At 40.8% G+C, this 8,322-nt stretch overlaps 1 non-coding gene across 1 annotated transcript; it reads left to right on the plus strand.

Annotated features, from left to right (window-relative positions):
• The first annotated feature begins 7,803 nt into the window (after nucleotides 1–7,803).
• LOC141722636 (small nucleolar RNA R71) lies at nucleotides 7,804–7,910 on the plus strand. The gene has a single exon (XR_012575646.1). It is a non-coding gene; the product is annotated as a small nucleolar RNA R71 (small nucleolar RNA).
• Nucleotides 7,911–8,322: the final 412 nt, after the last annotated feature.

Here is an 8,322-nt window from a genome sequence, read left to right on the forward strand (position 1 = left end):
CTCATAAGTTTTCAGGATGCCATACAGTCTCTCCAAAGTAAACTCCTTATAGTCTTGAGAGTTTCTCAATGAGACTGTCATTGGTTTCCATTCCTTTGGAAGAGATCTAAGGAACTTTAGATTGGAGTCTTTTGTCTGATAGACCCTTCCATGCAACTTCAGAGCATTTAGTAGTTTTTGAAACCTACTAAAAATGTCAGTGAGAGACTCACTTTCTTCACTATGAAAATGCTCATATTGTTGAATCAGTAGCTGCATCTGGTTTTCTCTAACTTGCTCAGTGCCATCACAGATAATCTATATTGTATCCCAAACATCCTTGGCAGTTTTGCAATTGATAATGTTGTCAAACATATCACCATCAACTCCATTGAACAGGATATTCATGGCCTTCTTATCTTTCCTGACTTGTTCAATATCAGGATCAGACCATTCATGCCTTGGCTTGGGAACATATGGCTCATTTCCAGTTGCAGCTCTCATTGGCACATGAGGGCCTCTTTCCAATCTACATAGGCCTCATCTTGAGAAAGTAAATGAAGATGCATCTTTACCTTCCTATGATGGTAATTATCTTTATCCAGAAAAGGAATCTTGACTCCAACATCCTTCTTGTTCATCTTGCTATTTTGTTGTGATCTTTAAACTCTTTGTTTATCAAGAGCTTGCTCTGATACCAATTATTAGTCCCTAACAATGCAACAAAAATTACATAAGGGGGGTTGAATTGAATTCTTGAAACTTTTTCACAAAGATATAAAATGTTCTATCTTAATAATATATAACTGTGTGAATTGATTTGCAGAGTGCGGAATAATAACTTGGAATGAATCAAAACACAAGTAATTAAAAACACAAGTCTTTAAAAACTTTCTGATGGATTTGAAAGTATCCACCAGAGATATATATTATATCAAGAGAACTCTGTGTAGCAATTAGCTCACAGCTGCTTACAAATATGAACAACTAAGTTTGCAGAGAAATGCTAAGAATACAGCTTACAAATGTTTCTCTGAGAAATTCTTGCTTAGTGTTCTTGTTGTTCTATTTGCTACTTCTTGGTTTATATATCACCAAGATTACAAAGTAATAAGATTAGATAATAAAACAAAACCTATCAAGTCTAATACTATGCTGCTTCATTACTCTATTCCAACATCTTTGAATATCTTCATAATAGCATGGAAATGGCAATGCTTCTTTGTTCTCTAAAACCCAGTTGAATAGGCTTCCACATTCCATTTGCATACACTCGACGCATATGACTGTGTTATCAATGTCAACAGATATTTGAATTCTTTATATGTCGGGTTCATGATAATCCGTCGAGTTCATGATCATTCGTCGGGTTGTCTTGTTGATCATCCATCGAATGGCATTGTTGTTTATCCGTCGGGTAGCAATCTGGCACTTGACTTCATTTCATTTATGCAGAATTATAAGACATTATTTATGTACAATTAATCAACCTATTATGCATATCTAGTTAAAGTCAACATGACTTGAGTACTACTTACAGAATCTAAACAATGTGTATGCAAAAATGTGCTATAGACTTATTGTTACACAAGCTACTCACTCGATGGATAATAAATCATCATCTGTCTGGACTATATTGAGTCATCCGTCGGGACTATAATCCTTATCCGTCGAGTGCTACATTTTTCACTAAGTAAAATCTACCAAGGTGTTTTGTTTATGAGATCGTCAAGTTCACAACATATCCACAACACTCTCCACCCGTCCACTCCTGCATTGTATTCAGTGTTGATGAATCAATAGGAGTGGACGACATCTGCAGCTGCTCATAAGAATGCCAGTGGACTCCAACTGCCTTGCACAGCTTCGTGACAATAGAGGCATAAGGGATGTTGTAATGCGTCCTCCCCCTCAAAAACTTCAAAATCCCTTGATAGATGAACTCACCAAGGTCCACATAATACTCCTCATTCAAAATCCCCCACAACAACCTGGCTCTTTCAACTGTAACCTCATGTGCATGCGAATAAGGCAAAATATTAGCACAAATAAAGGCATTCCATGCACGGGCATACCTGTTCATCGTAACAGCCGGAAAAGAACGATACTCATTAGATCCCGTCTTAAACTTCCACACCGTGCCCGGCTGACAAAGAGTAGCAATAATCAAATCCGAGTCAAAATCCTCAGGGGTCTTCTCATTCCAATCCTCCTCCTGGGTCTTCCTTTGTCGCTGCCCAATAACACGGCGAATCGCCTCAGGCTGATAATCAACAGTAATCCCACGAACAATAAAATACCCATTCTTGTCGACCTTGGCGTTCGCATAGAACTCGCGAACCACACTCATCGGGACCGCCTCAGGTGACTCGCAAAAAGTAATCCAACCCTTCTCTACAATCATCGGCAATAATTCACCATCCCTCCCTGATGGCAAAAATCCCTTCTCCTTCAGAATCGGCTTAGTCAGAAGCCTAGCATACTCCTCCTCAGCAGCCCTCTCCACCAATCGGGGCCTCGCAGCAGTACCCCTTGAAGAATCAGCAGTAGGAATGGTGTTGCTGCTATCGATAGTTCGAGATCTCTTTGGGGCCATTGAAACTGAGAATAAGAGTTTGAGAGTTGTGTTTTGTGTGTAGGAAAGGGTTTGTAAGTTGAAAGTATATGGGAGTGTATATGGAGAGGTTGTGTGTATATATAGGGTAGGATTAAGGTTAGAATTAGATTAGGAGTGGGGTTGTGGCTAATTTGTAGGAAAAATTCAAGGGTAATGGGGTTTGTAATGCTGTGGTGTTGTGTTTTTGTATTTTTTCTGTTTTTTTTTAAAGCTGAAAACCGAATTTTCAAAATCCAGGTCCGTAGGCGGTCACGTGGAACCAGCAGGCGGGCGCCTGCCAGCAAGCGGCCGCCTCGAACCTGCAGGCGGGCGCCTGGAAGGTCCCTGGAAAAAATATTTTTTCAGCTAGTTTTTTCTGATTTTTTGGGTTTTTGGATTGAGTACTAAATTCTAAGGGTTCCTATGGTTTCATATCTTGGGTTGCCTCTCAAGAAGTGCTTCTTTTACGTCATTAGCTTGACGTAGAGTAGTTCGATCAAGTTGACAATAAAATGGCACTAATCACTTCCCGGTTTGCCTATCCCCATTATAGTGCTTCAATCTCTGACCATTAACTTTGAATGCTTGGCCCGGATCTTTCTCAAAAAATCTCCACCGCTCCGTGTGGAAACACAGTTTTGACGATAAAAGGTCCAGACCACCTTGATTTCAACTTTCCAGGAAAAAGTCGGAGACGAGAGTTGAATAGAAGAACTTGTTGCCCCGGCATAAATGACTTAGGAGATAGCTTCCTGTTGTGCCACCTTTTTACTTTTTCCTTGTACATCTTGTTGTTTTCGTACGCTTGAAGTCGAAATTCATCAAGTTCATTTAACTGAAGCATTCGCTTCTTCCCAACTGCATCTAGATCAAGGTTTAACTTCTTCAATGCCCAATAAGACTTATGCTCAAGCTCCGTATGCAAATGACATCCCTTACCATAGACAAGTTGAAATGGGGACATCCCAAGTTGAGTCTTGTATGCTATTTTATAAGCCCAAACAGCTTTATCGAGCTTCAAAGACCAATCTTTCCTTGACGAACAAACAACTTTCTCTAGAATGTGCTTGATCTATCTATAAGACACTTCAGCTTGACCATTAGTTTGCGGATGATAGGCAGTAGCGATGCGATGATTCACATTATAGCGTTGCATCATAGAAGTGAACTTATGATTGCAGAAATGCGACCCTTCATCACTAATGATAACTCGTGGCGTTCCAAACCTTGTGAATATCTGCTTATGAAGAAAACTCAACACTACCTTTGCATCATTCATCGGTAGAGCCTTGACTTCTACCCATTTCGAGACATAATCGACTGCCACCAAGATATACTGATTATTGCAGGACGAGATAAACGGTCCCTTGAAATCGATTCCCCAAACATCGAAGACCTCAACTTCAAGCATCACATTTAAAGGCATCTCATCCTTTCTAGTAAGATTCTCAACTCTTTGGCAACGATTACACCTTAAAACGAACTGATGTGCATCCTTATACAATGTAGGCTAGAAAAAACCTACTTGAAGAATATGAGCTGCTGTCTTTTCAACACCATAATGTCCACCATAAACTGTGGAATGACAGTCTCGTAATATCCCCTCCGTCTCACAGAATGGGATACATCTCCTGATGATCTGGTCAGCTCCTTGTCTAAACAAATATGGTTCATCCCACATGTACCACTTCACCTCATGTTGAAACTTCTTCTTTTGAGTCGCATTCATATTAAGAGGCATTATATTGCTGACAAAATAGTTCACAATTTCTGCGAACCATGGCTCTTCCTCTTGAACTGTGAACAACTGCTCATCCGGAAAAGATTCATTGATCAATGTCTTATCATGTGAAGGAGAATCGGGATTCTCTAATCTAGAGAGATGGTCAGCTACTTGATTTTCAGTACCTTTTCGATCCTTGATCTCTAACTCAAATTCTTGTAGCAAGAGCACCAACGAATAAGTCTAGACTTCGAATCCTTATTTGAGACCAGATAGCGAATGGCAGCGTGATCAGTGAATACTATCACCTTTGTCCCAAGTAGATAAGATCGAAATTTTTCGAAACCAAAAACTATAGACAAGAGCTCCTTCTCAGTAGTGGTGTAGTTCATTTGAGCTCCATTTAGCGTCTTACTAGCATAGTAGACCATATGAAAGATATTATTCTTGCGCTGCCCAAGAACTGCTCCCACTGCATAATCACTTGTATCGCACATCATCTCAAAAGATTCTGTCCAATCAGGTGCCGTAATAACTGGTGCAGTTATTAAACTCTTCTTGAGAGTTTCGAATGATGCCAAGCATTCATTATCAAATTTGAAAGGCACATCTTTCTCGAGCAAGTTGCACAATGGCTTAGATATCTTAGAGAAGTCCTTGATGAAACGCCGATAAAATCCCGCTTGACCAAGAAAACTACGGATTCCCTTAACAGAAATAGGTGGCAGAAGATTTTCAATGACCCCCACCTTGGCTTTATCCACCTCAAGACCCTTGCTAGAGACCTTATTCCCAAGAATGATGCCTTGTTACACCATGAAGTGACATTTTTCCCAATTGAGCACTAGATTGGTTTTCACACACCTTTTTAGCAGCAAACGGAGATTATTCAAACATTCATCAAATGAATGTCCAAAGATGGAGAAGTCGTCCATGAACACTTCGACATTATTTCCAATCATATAAGAGAATATGGCCATCATGCATCTCTGAAAAGTGGCAGGTGCACCACATAAGCCAAAAGAAACTCTGCGAAAAGCAAACGTGCCAAATGGACAAGTGAAAGTAGTCTTTTCTTGATCTTCTGGTGCAATGCAAATCTGATTTTAACCCGAATAGCCATGCATAAGACAATAATACTCATGACCAGCCAACTTGTCAAGCATCTGATCAATAAATGGAAGAGGGAAGTGATCCTTCCTCGTGGCTTTATTCAACTTTCTGTATTCCATAATACCCTCCATCCTGTGACTGTTCGAGTGGGGATGAGCTCGTTCTTCTCATTTGCTACCACAGTAATACCTCCTTTCTTAGGTACACATTGCACGGGACTCACCCAAGAACTGCCAGAAATAGGATATATAATTCCTGCATCCGGCCACTTTAGAATTTCCTTCTTCACCACTTCTTTCATAATAGGATTAAGTCTTCGCTGTTGCTCAGCAATCGGCTTGCTACCTTCCTCTAGCAGAATTTTATGCATACAGTACGAAGGGTTGATCCCTTTTATATCTGCTATAGTCCATCCGATGGCCGATTTGAATTCTCTCGAGATCCTCAAGAGCTTGTCCTCATCACTACCTGAAAGGTCAAATGTAATAATAATAGGCAAAGTAGATACATCACCTAAAAAAGCATACCTCAAGTGTTTAGGTAATGGTTTAAGCTCCAAAGTAGGTGCTTCCTCAATAGATGGTTTGAGCTTTCCCTCAGCATTCTTGAGATCAGTATTACCAAGAGATTCAAATGGCATGTCTAGCTTTCGCTTCCAAGGAGAAGCATTTAAATATTGTAGTTGCTCATTGCCTTCCTCATCTTCACTGTCAAATTCCCCCAATAAGGCTTTTTCTAAGGCATCAGACCTTAGCACATGATCAAGTCTGAAGTTACTGCAGAATCAATCAAATCCACCTTGAAGCACTCCTCATCTTCTGTAGGGAATTTTATCGCATTGAATACATTGAATGTCACATCCTGATCTTGCACCCGCATAGTAAGTTCACCTTTTTGCACATCTATCAAGGTACGGTCTGTAGCCAAGAAAGGTCTTCCCAAGATTATAAGGATCTTCTTATCTTCCTCGAAATCCAGAATCACAAAGTCTGCAAAAAAGATGAGCTTATCTACCTTTACTAACACGTCCTCCACGATGCCTCGTGGGTATGTAATAGAACGATCAGCCAATTATAGAGACATGTAGGCGGGCTTTGGATTAGGCAAATTCAGCTTTTTGAAGATAGACAACGACATCAGATTGATGCTTGCTCCCAAATCGCAAAGGCACTTGTCAAATGACAACTTGCCAATGGTGCAAGGAATGGTGAAGCTACCTGGATCCTTAAGCCTTGGAGGTAACTTTTGTTGTAGAACGGCACTGCACTCTTCTGTCAGAGCAACGGTATCAAGATCATCCAGTTTCACCTTCCTCGAAAGAATACCTTTCATGAATTTTGCATAACTAGGCATTTGCTCAAGAGCCTCCGCGAAAGTTATGTTAATGTGAAGTTTCTTGAACACCTCCAGAAACTTACCAAATTGCTTGTCTAGCTTTTGTTTTTGCAATCGCTTAGGAAAAGGTGGTGGAGGATAGAGTTGTTTCTCCCCTGTATTACCCTCAGGCAGAGTGTGTTCAACAGTAGTCTTCCTTGGTTCCCCCTCTTTCTCCTTTTGCATTCCTTCTTCATCTACAACTTCAACTTCTACATCTTTTGCTTTTTCAGCATCAACAACTTTTCCAGACCTAAAGGAGACAAATTTGACTTGCTCTTTAGCTTCCTTCCTGTCTGGCACTTCAGTATCGCTGAGAACTGTGCCAGGTTAACGATTGAGCAAGGCATTGGCTATTTGTCCAATTTGATTTTCCAAGGTCTTGATAGAAATAACCTGACTTTTGCACAACAGCTTTAACTCCTCGAAATCAGCACTAGAAGGTGGAGCAACACCTCCTTGTTAAGGATACGATTGCCTTTGAGCATATTGTTGAGGTTGCCGGAATCCAGGTGGATTAAACTGTTTACTTACAGCTTGCTGATATGGTTGCTGAACAGCATTCTGATTGTTGCTCCAGCTGAAATTGGGATGATTTATGTTATTAGGATGATAAGTAGCTGGCACAGGCTGTTGCGGTCGCTGATAATTGTTCACATACTGAACAGATTCATTAACAAGAGAACATTGATCCGTAGCATGAGAGCCTGAACAAAGCTCACAGACAATAGCTATTTGATTGACTCCATAGTTGGCTAGAGAATCGACCTTCATAGATAGCGCTTGGAGCTGCGCTGTAATAGCTGTAGCTGCATCAACTTCCAGAATACCTGCTACCTTCCCAGGCATCATCCTTTGAGTTGGGTTTTGATACTCATTTCCAGTCATAGTTTCAATGAGATTATAGGCCTCGGTATAGCTTTTGGCCCACAAGGCGCCTCTAGAAGCTGCGTCGAGCATGGGCCAAGATTGGGCCCCCAAACCATTGTAGAAGCCAGTGATCACCATCCAGTTAGAAAAACCATGATGTGGACACTTTCTCAACATCTCCTTATAGCGCTCCCAAGCTTCGCACATAGATTCTGTTGGTTGCTGCGCAAACTGAGTAAGAGCACTCCTCATAGCTGCAGTCTTGGCCATTGCATAGAACTTCACCAGAAACTTTTGCGCAAGATCTTCCCAAGTAGTAATGGACCTAGCTGGTAAAGAATGTAACCAGTCCTTAGCTTTATCCCTCAGAGAGAATGAGAAAAGCCTCAGCTTGATAGCCTCATCAGTAACACCATTACATTTGAAAGTATTGCAGATCTCGACAAAATTCCTAATATGCATGTTGGGATCTTCAGTCGCAGCACCTCCGAAAGAAACAGAATTATGCACCATCTGAATAGTGCCCGGCTTGATTTCAAAAGTATTGGCCCGAATAGCCGGATGAATGATGCTTGACTGAATGTCATCAATTTTAGGCTGAGAAAAGTCCATAAGAGCTGGATCTGCTGGAACTATACGATCACCCATGATTACCGGTTCTTTCTTT

This window comes from Apium graveolens, chromosome 4, assembly GCF_009905375.1.
Source record: "Apium graveolens cultivar Ventura chromosome 4, ASM990537v1, whole genome shotgun sequence".
Classification (NCBI taxonomy): Eukaryota; Viridiplantae; Streptophyta; class Magnoliopsida; order Apiales; family Apiaceae; genus Apium; species Apium graveolens.